The sequence below is a fragment of the Dermacentor variabilis genome, chromosome 6 (assembly GCF_050947875.1).
Source record: "Dermacentor variabilis isolate Ectoservices chromosome 6, ASM5094787v1, whole genome shotgun sequence".
Lineage (NCBI taxonomy): Eukaryota > Metazoa > Arthropoda > Arachnida > Ixodida > Ixodidae > Dermacentor > Dermacentor variabilis.
This window is the reverse complement of record NC_134573.1, coordinates 55,547,187-55,567,300: the sequence shown is the minus strand read 5'-3', so window position 1 is coordinate 55,567,300 and position 20,114 is coordinate 55,547,187.

Here is a 20,114-nt window from a genome sequence, read left to right as displayed (position 1 = left end):
GCTCTTTATATGAAGTGTCTATCGACTGCAAAGGTCTCAGAAAATAGGAATAATGCAAAATATATAATGCAAAAAAGGCGAGACGTTAAGGAATTGAAAAATAATAGGCTCATTAGCTTACTCCCAGTATTAAATAAAGTATTTAGCAAAATAATATCCAATAGAAGAAGGGCAACACTGGACTTTAGTCAACCAAGGGAACAGGCGGTCTTCAGGATGGGATATTCTGCAAGGAGTGACATTCATGTCCTTAATCAGGTTATTGAGGAATCCGCAGAGTATAATAAGCCCTTCTATGTAGCTTTCATATATTACGAAAAGGCGTTTGATTCAATAGACATACCAACAGTCTCAGTGGCATTACGTAACCAAGAAATACAGAACACTTACGTAAACACCTTGGTAAATATCTACAGAGGCTCGACAGCTACCTTATATATTCAAAAGAAAAGCAGGAGGATACTTATAAAGAAAGGGGTCAGGCAGGGAGACACAATCTCTCCGTGCTTAGAAGTATTCAAGCCATTAAGCTGGTACGGCCTAGGAGCAAAGATCGGCGGTGAATATCTCAGGAACCTTCCGTTTGCCGATGACATTGTTATATTCAGCAACAATGCAGACTAGTTACAGCAAAAGATTGAGGACCTTAACAGAGAGAGTGTGAGAGTGGAGTTGAAGATTAATGTGCAGAAGAGAAAGATAATGATAAATAGCCGAGCAAAGGAACAAGAGTTCAAGATCGCCAGTCGGCCTCTAGAGTCTGTGAACGAGTACGTTTACCTATGTCAATTATTCAAAGGAAACCCGGATCATGAGAAGGAAATTCACAGAAGAATAAGAATAATTTGGGCCGCACACGGCAGACATTGCCAGCTCCTGACTGGAAGCTTACAATTATCTTTGAAATGTAACGTGTACAATCAGTGCACTTTACCAGTGCTGACATAAGGGGCAGAGACTTGGAGACTGCCAAAGAAGCTTGAGAATAAGTTAAGGACCGTGCCAAGACCGTTGGAATGAAGGTTGCTAGGAATAACGTTAACAGCCAGAAAGAGAATGGTTTGGATCAAAAAGAAAACGGGTATAGACGATATTCTAACTGACATGAAGCGAAAAAAAATGGAGCTGGGCAGGTGATGTGCCGCTTAGATAACCGTTGGACCATTAGGCTTACAGAATGCGTACTAAGAGAAGGGAAAAGCAATCGAGGACGACAGAAGACTAGGTGGAGCGATGAAATGAGGAAGTTCGCGGGCGCTAGTCTGAATTGGTTGGCGCAGGACAGGGGTGAATGGAGGTCGCAGGGAAAGGCCTTCGTCCTGCAGTGTACATAAAATATACATCGTTCGACGTCTTTCTTTCTGTCAGTGGTTTCAGAAGGAAGCTTAAAAGTTTTCTTTTCCAATATTTGAATTTTGAAAATATTTTAAAAATTTTCATATAGCGGAGAATCTAAGGTGGCAAATGCTTTTAAATATGTTGACGACCTTTTAGTTCTTCTTTACTGCACATCTGCTTGTTTTACTAATGAATGTGCTCCTGTTTTTACCCCTATTCGTGACTGTGTTAATCCACTAGAAGTGAGCTTTGAAATGCCATGTGACGGAATGTTTAGATTCCTTATCATGAAGTTTGTGCTCACCGATAACAAAACCTGCTGGTGTTTCCGACCTAAAGCAAGTAAGCCACTTTTACCATTTTATTCCGCGCATACAAAGCTTGTGCAGAGGGGAATCGCGAAGATGTGATTGAGCGAATCCTTTAAGAAATCATGCCAGCACCTAATGCATGATAGCTTCGGACGGCCAGTCTCGCGTTTAAGCTGCGCTGCTTACCCGATCCACGTGCTTGTGTCAGTCGCAGAAGGACTGTTGAAGAAGACACAGCAAAGCAGTTCGGAGCAGGTGCATGGTTCAAGCACTGACATGAACAAAAGAAAGGTTGCTGTCTTCCCCTACATACACGGGTTCTCCCATAGATTAAAGAGTATTGTTGGAAGGAGCGTCATGAACGTTGTATTTTTGGCGCCTAAGAAATTGGTCAGCCTGTGTAAGAACACAAAGCCAGAAAGAATCGCACGTACCGCTTACGAAAATTAACATAAAAACAAATTCATTTATTGGATCGCAGGTGTGGTATACCGCATTCCTCTCGGGTGTGGACGATCCTACATTGGTCAAACAGGCAGATGCATAAGTGACAGGATACGAAAACACAAGAACACAGTAAACAACTCGGCCGCCGACGGCTCTGTTGCCGTCCATTGCCAGAGTCGAAAATGCAACCCTAAATTTAAAGAAACAGTCATCCTGAGTAGAAGCAGGTGGGAGATGATGCACCTGATGATAGAAGCCAGGCGCATATCAACATTCAGCGACGCATGCGTCAGTAAACTTTCCATTTCTTTATCCTCAAAAGAGCTGAATTATCGTTGTTCGCGCTGAACGTGTACATGTCTTTGAATATGTGAGTCAAGAAACTGCGTACGTTTGGTTCCCAGTTTTTATTTGTTTGTTCATTCTATACCGAAATTTTACGCGTGCTGTATGACGGTTGGAGGGTGAATATATAGCGATGAGAACGGGAAATAAGCCGGTTGTTGAAAGTTAGCGCTGTGTGTGTCAGATGTGCGTTTCTGTTTTCCTTGTCCAGCCTGCGCTACAACAAAATAAGATATGCCGATTCAAACCTTCGCCCACCGGAAGCGCCGGCTCGATGGAACGCGAAACTGCGGCTGTAGAGGAGGAGGATGAAAAGGAAGGAAGGAAACGTAGAGAGGTCCGCGAGACGCAGGTCAGGTTTGCTACCCTAAACAGGGTAGGAGTCTAATAGAAGAAAAGAAAGGAGAGGGAGGGAAGAAGGTGCTATCGGTGTGAATACAACGGCTGTGATGGCAACGGAAGCGTCCGTCGACTGATCCTCTCATGGTAGCTATAAGCGAGAAGTGGCAAACAGGAACTTTGAAAAACTGTTCTGAATGTGCAGACTCCTGACTAAACATTCCTAGATAGCCTACTCCTTCACATCTCGGCTGCACTAGACCTCTGCTAACAGCTGTTGCTGAATCTTTAGTCACGTCATGGCCGGAGTGCCTCAGGGGAGCCTGCTTATGCTGTGACTGGTCCTTGTGTATATTAATGACTTGGCTAACTGTGTTTGGGTCCGCCGTAGACCTTTTGCCGACTATTGTGAAGTTTATCTTAACTTATCTTTTAAAAACATTCATGTGACTTTCTGAAACTGTTTAGACGCAATTAACGCAAGGTGTAAGTCATGGTTGTTGCCCATCCATGTTACTAAAACTAAATTTGTCTTTTTTACCAACCGAGCCACCTGAGTCTCCACATCGTATAATTAGAATGTAGTAGTGTGAAATTCGTCCCAACCTACAAGTATCTGGGTGTTCGTCGATATTACGACTTAACATGGAACCATCACATTTACTCCATCCATGCGGCTGCTAATCGCTTTGTTTGTATCAGGAAATGCAACATAAAGCGCTCTCCTTTTGACATACGTGTGCTTCTCTACAATACACCAATCTGCCCGAAGCTCGATTACGCATCGGCAGTATGGGATCCGAGTTAGGCATACATCGTCAACGACAGTGAATCTGTTCAAAACCGCATGTCTCGCTTCTCCTTTTCCGACTATTCATCTTAAACCAGGGTTCCACCATTAAAGTACATGCCGATTTCCAAGCACTGTCCCTTCGCCGCAAATCAACGCGTCTTTGCCTGCTTCTCAAACGTTACCATCACGCTTATCCTCACGGCGATTTCTGTCAGTCACGCCTCTCGTGTTTTCAAGCCGGGATCACTATTTCAATATCCAGTGCGTATCGTGCCAGAGTTACATTATGAAAGCTCTTTTATACCCTGCACCTTCGTTAGAAACATCTTTGCCCTCTGATATTGCCACTGAAACAAAGCCTATAATATTTCTCTATTTTCTATGCACTACTAATGGTTTGCCATTATGTTAATGTTTCGTTTGTTGTCAGTTACTATTAAGTAGTTGTATTAATACCATACTCCAAGTCAGCGTGTATGTTTCACCATATGATTGCACTGAGAATTATTTGTTGCATGCTATCTGTTGCATCCTATCTGTTGCATGTTATCTGTCGCAAAAGCATGCAAAAGCATGCTTTGGTTATGCACTTCATCCTACTGTTCTGTGTGTCGGCACCTTTGTAATCCCTTTTCTGCTGTGGTGCCCACATGCCCTCTGACGTAATACTCTCCACGATGGGCCTTTATAGTGTCACGTCACGTGATGGTCAAGAATACCGTAGCGAAACTGTGAATGACGAAAATATTTATTGTTAGAACATGTGCCCCTAAAATCAAGTCACATTCAAAACACTACCATGGCTGCGAACGTAGTCGCCGATCCTTGTGTTTTCAATGTCACTTTCTTTTAGGTGCACCAGTTCTAACAATAAATAGTTTCGTCATTTACGGTTTTGCTGCGGTCTTCTTGACCGTCACTACGACGTCACACTATAAAGGCAGTCGGCAATCGTTGAAAATCTGATGTGCGGCTCAACCGCGCCCGCTTTTATACAAGGCGCGACGAACAGCGTAATCGCTCGTGTCCGCGTGCCTTGCAGAAAGTACTACACAATTCGTGTTGCCCATAGAGTTAGATTTCGCAAGGTTCGGTGACAACAGACAGTAGAAAAATCGATAAAATTTGTGAGATTTCCTGTACATGCAGGCACGTCGAGAGGTGAGCGATAACTTTTCACATTTGTGATCCCATGAAAAGCGGTCAGGCGAGAAAGATAAGCAAGTGCACATGTCATCACCCCCATTAAATACATCGTCCCGATGCTGCAAATAAGCATAAAAGCGGAAAACGGAAGCAACCATAATAAAGAAAACAAAGCAACAAAAAAATAAACTCAAAAAGTTCGTCCGCGGGTGTAGAAAGCCTTAAAGGGACACTAAAGGTTAATATTAAGTCAATATGGACTGTTTAAATGCCATCCCAGAAACCTCGAAACACTTGTTTGGTGCGAAGAGACCAACTTTAAGAGAAAATGCATTCTGATGCGTCCGCGTACCTCTAGCGCATTTCAAATCGCCCGCCCTCCCATCGAGCAGTGGTGACGTCATGGTCTCACAGTGACATTGCGCCGTCCATGAGTAAAACGGCGCCCGCAGACGGCGCTACGGATTTTCTGCGCAAAACGCAAACGCGCGTCCAAAACAGCCAAGACAGAGCCGACAGCAGCGCAAAACCGGAACTATGGGGCTAGTGGAAGGAAAAGCGCGCGACAATAAGCTAGTTCTTTATCTTATGACGCCAACTTTGACGCTCGTTGCAATGGACGACCCCAACGACGACACATTGGCTCGCGATGCTTCAGTTGTTCTGGCGCTTCGGGGAATGCAGTCAAGACCGACGGAACAGCGCTACGGGAAAGCATTGCTTTGAAAGACATTCCACAAGACTTCGGTAAGTCGGCGCTGAACTCGTAATACTCTGGACGAAAGTGCAGCGAGCACACTATGCTATTTTTCGGCTCTTTGCCAACGAGCTGTGGAACGGAGAGGTTCAGTCGTTGGCTAACAGTGATAAGTAACGTTGGACTCGCCGCTTCAACTGCCCTTGGCCAAGTTGCACGGACCGTTCGCGCATCCCACGACATCACGTGGACGTGGAATTCTCGCAGCTTGTTCCAAATGCAAGTTTCGCGAGCCAGCAGAACCAGCGTAGGACGACGCGATAACGAAACAACTGAAACTCCAAAGCTCACGCGGCACAGAGTCGAGCGAAAACGAAACCTTTCGACCACCCATACTACTGAAGGGTAACGTGAAAATGTTATTTTTTCTTAGAATCGAACAGAAGCAGACATGTAGCATTTTCTTCCGTCTTATAACCTAAAGAAATCATCATCTTAATACGAGTAATTGAGTACTAGTGACATAAATTATGATGAGGAGTGCCTTACATATCGGGCTAGTACCGGAATGTCGCTGGGGGGGTCTCAAATCGTGTCATGCATTTACCTCAATTTCTCGGTTACTAAAGCTCTGTTCGCGATTATATTGACGCCTTAGAAGTTCTAGAGTATTGCTTTATCACTTTAAGTTGATTCATAGTAACCTTTAGTTTGCCTTTAAACCGCACTACGTGGGCCATTTCAGGTAGTGTGCGGCGCCACTATGATTTTGAAGTTCCGTCGGGCACGACCTCATAGTCCAGTGTGGAAATATATCGCGTGATCTGGTAAGCAGAACTGACATTTGGACGAGATTGTACTAGTGGAACATCTTAGAGGTGTAGCGCAAAATGACTAAGCCAAAAAGGTGGATCGACACAGGGCAGCATTTAACTTGTTTGTGTTCTTCGATAATAATAATAATAATAATCATCAAATTGTACATATGATTTTGCTAGGTCTGCCGAAGCCTTCTGTGGGCTTGCATGGCAGAAACCTGGCAGTCAGGGCAATGCATTATGTACCTTATTATGAATGAATGAATGAATGAATATATCTTTATTTCCAATAGATTACAGACAATAGATTCCAATATTACAGACAAACTAAACGTCAAATTAAAAAAAAAATTAGAAAGAACGTTTCACAGGTTTTTTCAAATAAACATGATCAGTAAACAACACCTAATGTTCAAATGAAAACACGTAGCACTCAATAACCATTACAATTGAGTAAACAAGGCACAATAAGTAAACAAAGTTACAACCTATCTAGAACAAAAAAAGAAAAAAAAATGTGAAAAACACCGGAAAAATCTGACATTCATTTTGGTAAAGATCACACTACAACAAAAGAGACTTTGTACATGTGTGAACTATTCTATCATTGCCTTGAGGACCTTTTTTAATCCCGACAAAGTTGTCTGATCCAGTACAGCACTGGGAAGGTTATTAAACAGGTGGGGGATGCAGTACCTTCTTTGTCCTTTTCCATAACGAGTTCTTGTCCGAGGAACTACATATCTGGGATGACTACGCAAAGCAACACTTTTATGGACAGGTTCTCGGAAAGCATTGCTCCAGAAATAACGCACCACAATTGTTGAACGAAACAGAGACTCGAAATCGGGCATTTCTAAATCTCGAAATAGGTTATCTGTGGTTTGATTGTACGCAACACTTTTTAGTATGCTTTTTAATAGGTTGTCAATTTTATGTTTCCAAAATCTGCTGCAATTAAAAAAACAGGGAATGCCGTACCTTATATGCGAGTAGCCTAAAGCATGCACTATCACTTTTTTTAATCGTGGTAGGTGCATAACTCTCCTTATACGGTAAAGGACACACGCAACATTACGTAATCGCGCACAAATTCGAGCCATTTGAATATTCCATGATAAGTCAGTCTCAAAGTATACTCCGAGGTACTTTACACTATCCGCATATTGTACTGGGGCACAAACACAGTCTAAGCAATCGGAACCGTGAAGGAAAACATGTTGATTTGTTACAACAGGCTTTAACGGATTTCTAAAACATACTAATCGAGTTTTCTTAGCACTGACTTTTATACGGTTTTTTTTAAACCAGTTCATCACATTTTTTATGTCGCTTTGAAGTAAAGCGACAGCTGCTTCGTACTGCATGTGTTTCGATACAAGCAACGTATCATCTGCATACTGGAAAATCGTACATGAAGTTGTTACCTGTGCCAAGTCACAAACGTACAAATTAAAAAGAAGCGGAGACAAAACGGAACCCTGTGGAACCCCTGCGTTAAGAAACCGCAAAGAACTCTTTTGGTCGCCAATACATACGATCAGGGATCGATTTAACAGGTAGTTTTGTATAAATGAATGGAAATGCCCCCGAAAACCGTAATTATGTAGTTTAGCACATAGAATGCTGTGGCTTACCGAATCAAAAGCCTTTGATATATCTAAAAAAGCCCACAGGCTACCTGGTTAAGTTCAAATGTTTGATATAGAAGATCCGATAGTTCTTCAAAAAGCGCATGCGTGCTTCTACCCGACACGAAGCCATACTGGGAAGGTGATAAGATGGTATGTTTTAAAACGAACCCTTCAATCGCTTCAAGCACGTGTCTTTCCAGCAGTTGCGCTAAGAAAGGAAGAACAGAGATGGGGCGATAGTTCTCGGGCTTCGAAGCATCTCCGCCTTTAAATATCGGTATCACACGTGCTCTCTTTAGTGCATCTGGTATTATGCAAGTATCAAGGATTCTATTAAAGATAAAAAGAAGCGGATCAGCCAGAACTCTGACGTTGCGACATATGTCTTCTGCTGTTATGCCATCAAGTCCTACAGCACGGCTTTTTCTAGATCGATGCAACAATCGATACAAATCTTTATTTATTGGTGGAAGAAATGCCGAATCTAGTATTGAACTAAGACCACCATTGAGACCAACAGGATCATTTGGTCCATCATTATAAGCGCAAATCGAAGAAAAGAAATCATTAAAGCTGTCCGCCAGATTTTGATTGATAGATCCAAAATTCCTTGTTAACGGGTCCAAATACGAACCTGGATAAGAGCCTCTAAGCTCATTTACTACGGACCACATTTTAGCGGGTTTATGACGCGAAGTAAAAAAAATTTATTACGATAGTAGTTCCTCTTAGAACAGCGTATCATTGCTGTAACTTTGTTCCGGGCTTCTCGATAGAGACATTTTAGTGTTTCGTCATCAGGGTGCTGTCGACACCGCTTCCACAAGTTTTCCTTTTCTTCAGTAGCTTTTATTATCCGATTGCTCAGCCAGTATAGGTGTGGTCTTCGTTTTCGAACCAAGACTGTTTTTCTACATGCCTTCTTTAAATCGGAAATCACCGCTATAAAATTATTATATACACTGTTCGGACAGCTATTTGTTAGCGTTGCGTTCCAGTCATAGTGGAAAACTAGTCGGTCAAAATTAAAGCAATCAAATATTTCAATATATTGGGATTCTTTACTTTGGGATTGCTGGGAACTTGGAAATGAAAGCTGGCATCCTATAAAATAGTGGTCTGCCAGCTTTTTCGTCACTCGGACGGAACTGATGTTTGAAAAATCTATTGAACGGACCATTATGTAGTCAATACAGGAAGTCACCACACGAGACAAAAGAAGCTCCTCTCGTGTAGCCTCGTTAATAGCCGACTCAATGCCATAGTCAGCTAGGATGTTCAAGTAATTGGTAACCATGGCTTTCTCCGAGTTTAAGATGTCTATGTTAATGTCTCCGACGAGACAAACGTTCGAATTAGGAGGTAGACAACCAAGATTTTGCTTTAGTTCATTCAAAAATGTTTGCACATGTTCGGAGGGGGGACGATAAATCGCAGCTAACAACAAAGCCGCATTAGAATTTTCCAAGCGGAAGGCGAGGCATTCCGCCCCCGTAAAAGTAAACGTCCTAGTTGTAGTTACCCATTTAGACTTGATGAATACTGCTATACCACCACCTCTCCTGGCCGTTCTCGTAAAAAAGTATTCTTGGTAATTCGGTAGATCAAACTTCGACAACATGTCATCTTGAACATTTATCTCGGAGAGTACAAATGCATCCACTAAGGGCATGACGTCAGCAACGCCGACAAGAAACTGATCCCAGTATTTTCTTATGCTTCTTATGTTTATGTGAACGACTGAAAAAGAAGGCTTGCCACAATTTTCGAAAATAGATCCCAATGAAGCGAAGTCCGGGTGAGAAGTATAGTTTATCGCCATGAGATTAAAGCATCTTATCGATGTCGGTGACCGAGGCAATCCTGATGACAGGGCCTCCGTCTTCCTTTCGTTCAAAGATCTTTGCATTCCTTACCCAGACAAACTTATAGCCGTTTTCTTTGCCTTTAGACCGAATTTTCCAAAAAAGTTCCTTAGTAGCTTGGGTGACGTTTTCATTGAGGTACATAGCCGTTACCTTTTTTGTGTGTGCCAAGACACGAAGTTTGCCGCGAGCAGCAAGCCAAGTGTCCCACAAGAATGGGGACGAGAATCTAATGAGTACGATAGGCGTTTTATCTTTTCTGGCAGGTAAGCGGCGGATCGCAACTATGTCGCGGGGTTCAAAATCTATTATTTCTAGCTTCTGTGCGAGATCCGCGACAGCAGTTCGCAAGTTTTCTCCGGATGAAAACGGAAGCCCGTGTAGCTCAAGGTTCGATAGTCTGTTATACTGCTCACAGCCATTAATATCAGCTCGCAACTGAACAATCTCAGTGGATTGGGAATTCACCGTTTCTGTCAGTTACAGAACTTGAGTTTCTAGGCTTTTAAAGGCGGAATCAGACTTTTTTGTCTGTGTCGCAACAGTGTCATAGGCCGAAGACAGAAACTGTACAGAATTTTGCAGCTCAACTACAGTCTCTTTCACTGACAGCACTTCATCTATTTTTGGTTTGAGAGCTAGGAGCTCCTCGAGCTTTTCTCGGAGAGGCAAAAGAACAACCATCATGTCCTTAATACCCCTTAGTTCTTCTCTGAAAGCATTTAATTCCTTTGCGAAAGAGCCAGGATCATCAGCCACTGCAGTTACTTGAGGATTAGCGGCTTTCAATAAGCTGTTATCGCTTGCAGGTGTTCTGCATTGCTTACATTTCCAGGCCTCTCTTTTTGCCACGCCCATTGCGGCAAACGTATTTTCAGCCACACCCGAACAGCTTTTGCCAAGGTGATAGCCTAGTTCGCAATCCAAGCATGTTAGGAATCTGCCATCAACTGGCAGCTTCTCCGAGCACGATTGACATTTGGTTCGGTCAGGCATGATCACATACACGCACAAAAAAAAAATTGACAAGGCTGAATATACTGTTTGCAAAATACCTATCACATCAGCACAATGTTCAACACAATAAAGCACAACATACGTATAGCATCAGCACAAGGTTCAACATAACTAGACAGCAGTCAACAGCACTGGCAAACAACTATGCTCTTAAAATTAATGGCCCACCTGCCAAGACAAACGTGGCAATGAGTATTCGGAGACAGCTTCGCCACCGACTGCGGAGCACTGTTGATTCGGGAGCGCCTTTTATGGTCCGATGAGAGATCCAGGCGCCACGGTTCGGTGCGACGTGGAAGCTGGCAGCGGCCACTTTGGACAGCAGCTTAGCGGGCTATCAGAAACGTCGTCCAAACTTTGCAGCTGAATGCTCGGGTCATGCCTGGGACGAAGAATGGCGCAGCCGCAGAAGCTTGTTCCAGGTTAGTTCACAGCGACCAAAGCAGCACCTGCCAAGACAAACGTGGCGATGAGTATTCGGAGACAGCTTCGCCACCGACTGCGGAGCACTGTTGATTCGGGAGCGCCTTTTATGGTCCGATGAGAGATCCAGGCGCCACCGTTCGGTGCGACGTGGAAGCTGGCAGCGGCCACTTTGGACAGCAGCTTAGCGGGCTATAAGAAACGTCGTCCAAACTTTCCAGCTGAATGCTCGGGTCATGCCTGGGACGAAGAATGGCGCAGCCGCAGAAGCTTGTTCCAGGTTAGTTCACAGCGACCAAAGCAGCACCTGCCAAGACAAACGTGGCGATGAGTATTCGGAGACAGCTTCGCCACCGACTGCCTAATAATAATAATAATAATAATAATAGTAATACTACTACTACTACTACTACTACTACTACTACTACTACTACTACAACAACTACAAATAATAATAATAATAATAATAATAATAATAATAATAATAATAATAATGGTGATGATGATACCTCTATATACACACATTCGCAGATTGAGGAAAAAGACACGGCAGCTTCGCTGCTCACCCGTCTTCACAGATTGGAAAGAGTGATGATATTTTTCTGAATAAGATGTATCACGAAAATTTGAAATCTAGTTTGCGCGCTTAGTAGATTTTACATTTTATTTTAAATGTAACAAACGTTATCAAAGTTAGTACATTGATTGCTGATCAACACGAATTCCCTATTCTCATGAGTTTCTGTTGGAGTCCCCTAGCTAACATAGCAATTCTGCATTACAGAGGTGGCGCGGTACTACAGGCGCGTTTCCTTTCGCGAAACTAGCAACACCGTTGCCAGCAGCCATGGAGGGTGGGAGAGAAAGGAATGTTCTATCTTTCGCCATGACCGACGCCCCTGCCGCCATGCCGCCGCCTCGAATTGTCACGAGACCAAACGCTGTGAGGAAGCGTGTTGCATGCATAGCGATGGCTGCGCTAACAGCCGCGAAACTTCGTAAAGTGTCCGCGCGCCTTGAAGAATGCCGCCTCCTCCTGGCGCATCCTCGCCCAGGCCAACTCCACGTCAATGTTGCTATAATGGCCGGCTTCCTTTCTTTACAGTCGCGCTCCACCACCACTTGTGCTTGAACAGTGTCGACCGACTGATGCGGAGCACAAGTTCGCGCCGTCGCCCTTTCGTCTCCGTTATGTTTGTTCTTTGTGAACCCGCTGAACTTAGCTTTGTGGCAAGTGCGGCGTCTCTTCGCGCTGTTTTCCTTTTCAATGAGCTGCTGCGCCTTGGAATGTCTAGATAGATTCAGCGAAGGAAGAAAACTGTTCGCGATATCGCTCAGTAAGCGCGAGAGATTAAAAAGAAAGACGTGGGTTCAAGGAAGGGGGGGGGGGGGGTAATCCAGATCAACATCATGCACATGAATATGCGATGCAATATGCGAGTCTCTTCGTAGTATCGTATGCGTCGAGGCTTGCGTAACTTGCTGCGGGCTATAACGCAGTAGATGTGACACAGTTCTCTGAGCACGTTGCCATATCCTTGAACGTTTTAACACAATTGCTTCGCAACATGTAGTTTACGTAACAACTTCGTAGTCGCATATTGTGCGCTTAATTGTTATGTACGCCAAGAAGCTTGAATTAGCGTGCACGCGAGGCTGCATAGAAGAGCTTAATTACCAAACTTTTAGATTCAGCTCAGTCCTTTTGAATAAATTAGAGGGTCCGGCGTGAACACTCATCTAAGGAAAGCAACCCTTCATTTTGTGGTTACTTACTATACACTTTTTGCTTGCCTCTTTCGTTCGTGTTCGTCGTTGACGGTCCACCGGCGGATATGGCATACAAAGGCACCGGTGAGAACAGTGGCTGCGCTCCTAAAATCGAGTTACGGGGCGCGTTCGTCGCCCAACCACATCATCATGGATCTTTGATACGTGCACCTGCTAATTCGGGTTAGCTTTAAAGAGTGTAAAGTGTTAGGTGCGGCAGTGGAGCACTCTCAAAAAAAATTTGCAGTTTGTGGAGCGCATTTAGCAAGAATATACTTGAACCAACGAATAATATACGAAGTACTGATTCAGGTATTCTTCAAAGGCGTAAAAATTGGCGCGTACCGTTCCGCATATTAAGGTTAATTAAACAAAAAAGGCCCGCGTTTGAAGCCTGCTCCCAACCTCATCCTGCTAGAATACGTGAAACTTACGATTTTCTGAACTTACCCCAAGGAACACACGAGCCGAACAGAGGCACAACACGAAGCGGTACGGGGAACTGATGATTTAATGAAGTGAACGCAGAGCTTATAAATATGAGACACATCTGTGCAGCCGAAAAGCAACGACAAAAAAATAACAGACAGCAACCTTTAAGAGATGTGCGATACGAATTCTAAGAAAAACGCTGAAGACTACTGAGACACCGGACAGGTGTGCGTAACATGTAAAGAAAGAAAGTCGTCGTCATCATCATCATCATCAGCCTGGTTACGCCCACTGCAGGGCAAAGGCCTCTCCCATACTTCTCCAACAACCCTGGTCATGTACTAACTGTGGCCATGCCATGCCTGCAAACTTCTTAATCTCATCCGCCCAACTAACTTTCTGCCGCCCCCTGCTACGCTTCCCTTCCCTTGGGATCCAGCCGGTAACCCTTAATGACCATCGGTTATCTTCCCTCCTCATTACATGTCCTGCCCATGCCCATTTCTTTTTCTTGATTTCAACTAAGATGTCATTAACTCGCGTTTGTTCCCTTACCCAATCTGCTCTTTTCTTATCCCTTAACGTTACACCTATCATTCTTCTTTCCATAGCTCGTTGCGTCTTCCTCAATTTGAGTAGAACCCTTTTCGTAAGCCTCCAGGTTTCTGCCCCATAGGTGAGTACTGGTAAGACACAGCTATCATATACTTTTCCGTTGAGGGATAATGGCAACCTGCTGTTCATGATCTGAGAATGCCTGCCAAACGCACCCCAGCCCATTCTTATTCTTCTGATTATTTCCGTCTCATGATCCGGATCCGCCGTCACTACCTGCCCTAAGTAGATGTGTTCCCTTACGACTTCTAGTGCCTCGCTGCCTATTGTAAATTGCTGCTCTCTTCCGAGCATTACTGTAGTTTTCTTATCTGCAGATTAATTTTTAGACCCACTCTTCTGCTTTGCCTCTCCAGGTCAGTGAGCATGCATTGCAATCGGTCCCCTGAGTTACTAAGCAAGGCAATATCATCAGCGAATCACAAGTTACTAAGGTCTGTAGCGGTGGCGTAGAGGTAGAACACCCGCCTCGGTGCAAGAGATCCGTGGTTCGAATCTCGGTGCCGGCAATTTTCCACCGGATTAAAAAAACAAACATCCGCGTGTTGATAAAATTGCACAAACAGGACTGGAGTGTGGCCTGATCCCGGTGACCAGAACCGGTAACGCACTCCCTCACCAGAGCAGGATTGGCCACCCTGGTGCAGTACTTGGCAGAACCTCCTATATGAACACAACAATCAAACTCCGGCCCTCAGTCCCCAGCAGGTGCGAAGCAACTGACCACGGCGGCGGTCAGACCTGCGATGCAGCAGAGGGTGCTAAGAATCACTGGCTCCTGACAGGCCGCCATTGGAACATGAACCTGGCAACGTTTAACGCTAGAACGTTGTCTAGTGAGGCGAGTCTAGCAGTGCTGTTGGAGGAATTAGAGGGCAGTATATGGGATATAATAGGGCTCAGTGAAGTTAGGAGGCCGAAAGAAGCCTATACAGTGCTAGAAAGCGGGCACGTCCAGTGCTACCGGGGCTTAGCGGAGAGAAGAGAACTAGGAGTCGGATTCCTGATTAATAAGAATATAGCTGGTAACATACAGGAATTCTATAGCATTAACGAGAGGGTGGCAGGTCTTGTTGTGAAACTTAATAAGAGGTACAAAATGAAGATTGTACAGGTCTACGCCCCTACGTCCAGTCATGATGACCAGGAAGTCATCTCAGTCTCTGATAACTATGTTGTGCTAAATGTGCTCATGCTATTTCACTCAGTATTTATCTAATATGTGATTATTTATTACCTACTCGCTCCAACACGCATAGGCCAAGTCTACATTTGCACTGCTCTCTCTTTATCAGCGTTCGAAGCACTTCCCTATCTCCTTTCCTCCCGTTCTCCATAGTCCCGAAAACATGCTGCGCGCCAGGACCGCGAGGTGGAAAGAAATGCGAGCCGACCATGCGGCCCCAATCGCGAAAACTCTGAACGTTTCATCTGAGTAACGGCGAAGTTTCGGAAAGAATTTGTGGGGAAGCAATTTTGTGTGGCTGGTGTTGTGTGTTACCGCTTCTGGCTTTCGAGTGACCTCACAATCATTACTGCACTGTGCAATCTCTACGAACGCACGATCACCTTGGCTATGGTAAACAAGTATGTGGCCTTGGAGTGCGCTAAGGTGCGTGTCTGTTCTACGTACCGGGATTCATTCGTAAATAGTGTGGTATCGCGTTTGGCAGCAGTACATAGGTATGTTAACCCCCCCCCCCCGCTTATTCATCATTTTCCGAGGTTCCACGGTGTGTAGGAGTGACTAGTCGCGCCTCGCCTTCTATTCATGTGCATAACGCGTTTTACGCCCGGCAATCGAGCGCTCGCTAATAAAGGGCCCACATACACAGCTTTGTTACTGATCTACCTTTTGCACAGTGGGATGTCACTGATTTTTTTTATAATGCAGCTAGCTGTATTATCTTGCTCATGACATTGATTTTATTCGTGGTTCTATTCCCTCTTGCGAAGGCAGTGTGTTCTTTGGATTTATAAATGTAATGGGCTACTTAATTGTACTGATGATTACCAAGATAAATATTTTTCACAGTAAAAAAAAACTTGGGGGCCTCTGATTTCATTGTTTAAAATGTTACGGACTATTGTATAATATTATGTTTCGGCGTTCCACGCCTATGGTTTACTTATCTTCTTGAGGCACTACGAATAAAGATTGCGAAGTTTTTAAGTGTTATATCGTGTCCGCCTTTTATCAAGTCGACTCTTACGCTATATGGCACTTGCTTATATGACACTTTTCTCCTGAGCTTACCTCGCAGAAACATGGTAATCTCATCATTAGTTACCTATGGAACTTTTGCTCTCTATTTGTATACACTACCTGTAAAAGCGACGTGACTGCTATGAGTAGTATGCAGTTCAATATTGATTACGTTCAGCGCTATCACCGTATCATTAAAATTACTTATTACAATCACGTGTTTACCTTTCACATAATACACGTTGTTCTTGCAATGCCTCTTTTCCATTTTGCTGCGGTCGTAATATCCCGCTTTTTAGAGCTTCTTCAGTATATCCGTCCATAACGTTGAATAACGCTAGCATTCTTCTTTTCTATTAGTCTTGAATGCAGACACCCTCAAGCTTTGTCATTTGTTTCACAAAGTTCGATGTTGCTTCCTAGTTCCAGCGCATTAGCTGTCTCACTACCTTGCCTCTAACTGTACAATTCCTTTTCTGGCGAAAGATTGTGGACTTGAAGATCAGTGCATGGTTATAAATTCGTTGCACTTGACATAATATAGTGCCAACGGCTATCCAGATTATTTCCGAGGTGTAAGTCGCAACTGAAAACCCCACATTAGGGGCCAGGTAGAGGTTTTCAAATCAATGTTTTGCTGATAAAAGGTATATATTCTGCCTATCCTTCATTCCACATTCAATGTAACGTATCCTGCGTTCCTAGAAAGGCGTTTGTTGACAATCTGGCTCTGAGGCCTTCTGTGCGCCGGGAATGAGGGTCGACGACACGTGCTGTAGGGTGTTTGTCCGCGGTCGAGGGGAGAAGCCTAATGCCGCTGGATGTCTATCGCTCATTGTTCAAGTCTCCACAAAGTAACCGACGGCTGCATTCCTTGCCTAACCTTTGTACTGAAGGCGTTCACTGGGCTTTCTATGTCGGTAGAAAGCAAACCGAAATATTATCGTTCAAATATGCAGATGACAAAAAACTGTCTATTATTGTGGCAAATTTCAGAAGTATTTTCAGAAAACAGGATCACCTTTGTGCTTTTGTCGAGTCCTGCTCAGCTGACATAATACTAGGAACAGAGACATGGCTGTCTTGCGACGTGTCCGACAGTGAATTGTCTCTTTCTAAAAACTTTATTTTGTTTCGAAAAGACAGTGTACTAACACGAGGTGGTGGGGTTATATTTGCAGTAAAAAAAGAATTCCCAGCACGCCTACTTGACACAGGTTCCTGTATTGAAATTTTGTGGGTCATGCTTCAGATCTCACGTGTAACTTGTGCCGTTGGTGTTTGTTACCGTCCTCCAGATTCGCAGGACACGTTCATTAAGTGCCTCAGCAAATCGCTTAGCTTTGTATGTAACCAATTTCCCGGCTCACCTATTATTCTTGCTGGTGACTTTAACTACCCTGGAATTAACTGGCGGACGGTTACAGCTGAAGGCTGCCCAAGGAAAGCAGAATGTAAGGATTTTCTTGACGTGATTTCTTCGTACGGATTAAGCCAAATAGTTTCCTTACCAACACGGGGGGATGCTATCTTGGATCTTGTGCTGACCACTGAACCTGTCAACGTGTCTGTTCATGTGTTAGATTGCATTAGTGACCACAACGTCCTTCACTGTGAATACGATATAAAACGCAAAACAAGTGTACAGGAAAAGAAAACCATTTATGAATATGCGCGAGCAAACGTTGAAATGATCACCAGCGAGCTCTCGGCTTTTTGTGTAGAATTCTTGAGCGGGATGCATAATTATGATAGCAATGATACACAATGATACACTTCGAATACACAATCAATAATATACCGCTCACCCGAGTTCATGAGCTTAAATATCTTGGCTTGATCATTTCACATGACCTAAGATGGGAATCTCATATTAACAGTATCATACCATCTGCTTTAAAACGGCTGTTCTTCCTCAGAAGAAGACTTCGAGCTGCGCCACCGGAAATTAAACTGCTATCATACAACGCATTTATTCGCCCAGTTCTCGAATATGGTAACACAATTTGGTTTCCTTATACACAACAGCTTATTAACAAACTAGAAGGAGTGCAGCGAAAGGCAATTAGATTCATCTTTAACAAATACAAGAATAGCGATTCACCTACCCAACTGCTAAAACAAGCCGGTATTCCTACTCTGCGAAACCGCGCCAAGCTAGCAAGACTGAAATTATTGTTTGAATTGATACACAATGCATTACGAATAAATACTTCGTTGTATATATCCCTAGCTGACACCAGACCTTCCCGCCATAAGCATTCATTAACACTTAAAGAATATGCATTTCGCACTGACTGTTTTAGATATTCGTTCTTTCCTCTTGCAATAAGAGAATGGAATAGCCTGGACCCCTTCATAACGACTAACACATCGTTGCCGAAATTTATAACCCTTGTAGAAGAGCTGTTGTGCAATAATTAGATTACGTTAGCCGGAAATAACACCACTCAAGTCATTGTATAAAATGAAATCTGTATGAACATTGTATTGCCTATGTAATTTCACCCCCTTTTGCCAAATGAAATGTACCCTTGTTTTATTTCCTACCATATTTTTAAATCTGCTTTGTGTCGATTGCAAATATTGTTGAAATCATGTAAACCTGTTTTTATCGATATTTGTGAGTGTATAATATATGCCCAACCTGTAAAAATCCCGCTGGGATTGACAGTATCTGAAATAATAATAACTGGATGTTTGTTTCTAACAAGCGGACTGAACTAAAGAAAAGTACATACCAAAAATACAAATAACTCTGTCTATTGGAAGTGCGTGGTTCACTTCTCACGTGAGGCGCTGTATTAATAAAAAAAGCGCGCTTATTCAAAAGCTAAAAGTTCGACATCTAATGATACCTGGAAGTGTTATCGGGAACAATCCAAGTTATGCAAAACAGAAATTGAAGCAGCCAAAGACAAATTTTTCAACCATGATATTTGGAACATGTTAGCCCACAACATACAAAAATTCTGGAAAGTAATAAACCCCAGACCATCATCATCAGGCTTCATTTCCATAAAGAAAGACAGTGAATTCCTTCCATCATCGGAGGTCGCTACTGCATTAAATTATTTCTTCTGTACTGTTTTTACAAGTGAACTTCCCGTTCCCGCAAACAGTGTACTCGCTTCTGTTACCTCCATCATGAGTGATATCGTTATCAACCAAAAGGGCATTTAAGCTGCTATTGATCGTCTTTCTAACAGCTCGGCTCCCGGTCCACACGGAATTTGTCCAAAACTACTAAAGATGACTAAACCAGTGATATCTCGCATTTTCGCCGCTTTCTTTCAACAATCTATTGATTCAGGATATGTTCCTAACGAATGGAAAATAGCTAAAATATTTCCAATCTTTAAGTCCGGTGACCCATCATCTGTCTCAAACTACAGACCTATTTCACTGACCAGTATTCCATGTAAACTTTTAGAACACATTATATCATCAGCAATTATGAAATACCTAACCGATCACAATCTCGTCTTCATTAACCAACACGGGTTCCAAAGGGGTCGCTCATGTGAGACGCAGTTATTCGAGTTAGTCTTTGACCTGCACCAAGCTATCAACGACTCCTCACAAATAGACGCCATATTTATAGATTTTGCGAAGGCTTTTGATAAGGTAGCTCATAACCGTTTATTATTAAAACTTCGCCATTTTAACATAAATAGTAGGATTACGAATTGGATTGAAATTTTTTAACTAACCGGTACCAATTTGTAACTACTAATGAATTTTCTTCTCCGCGATCACTAGTTAAATCCGGAGTGCCGCAGGGACCTGTATTGGGACCGATTTTATTCCTGCTATACGTAAACGACATCAGCAATAATATTAAATCTACAATAAGACTATTTGCAGATGATTGCGTAATTTATAGACGAATAATTAACTCTTTCGACACTGACATTT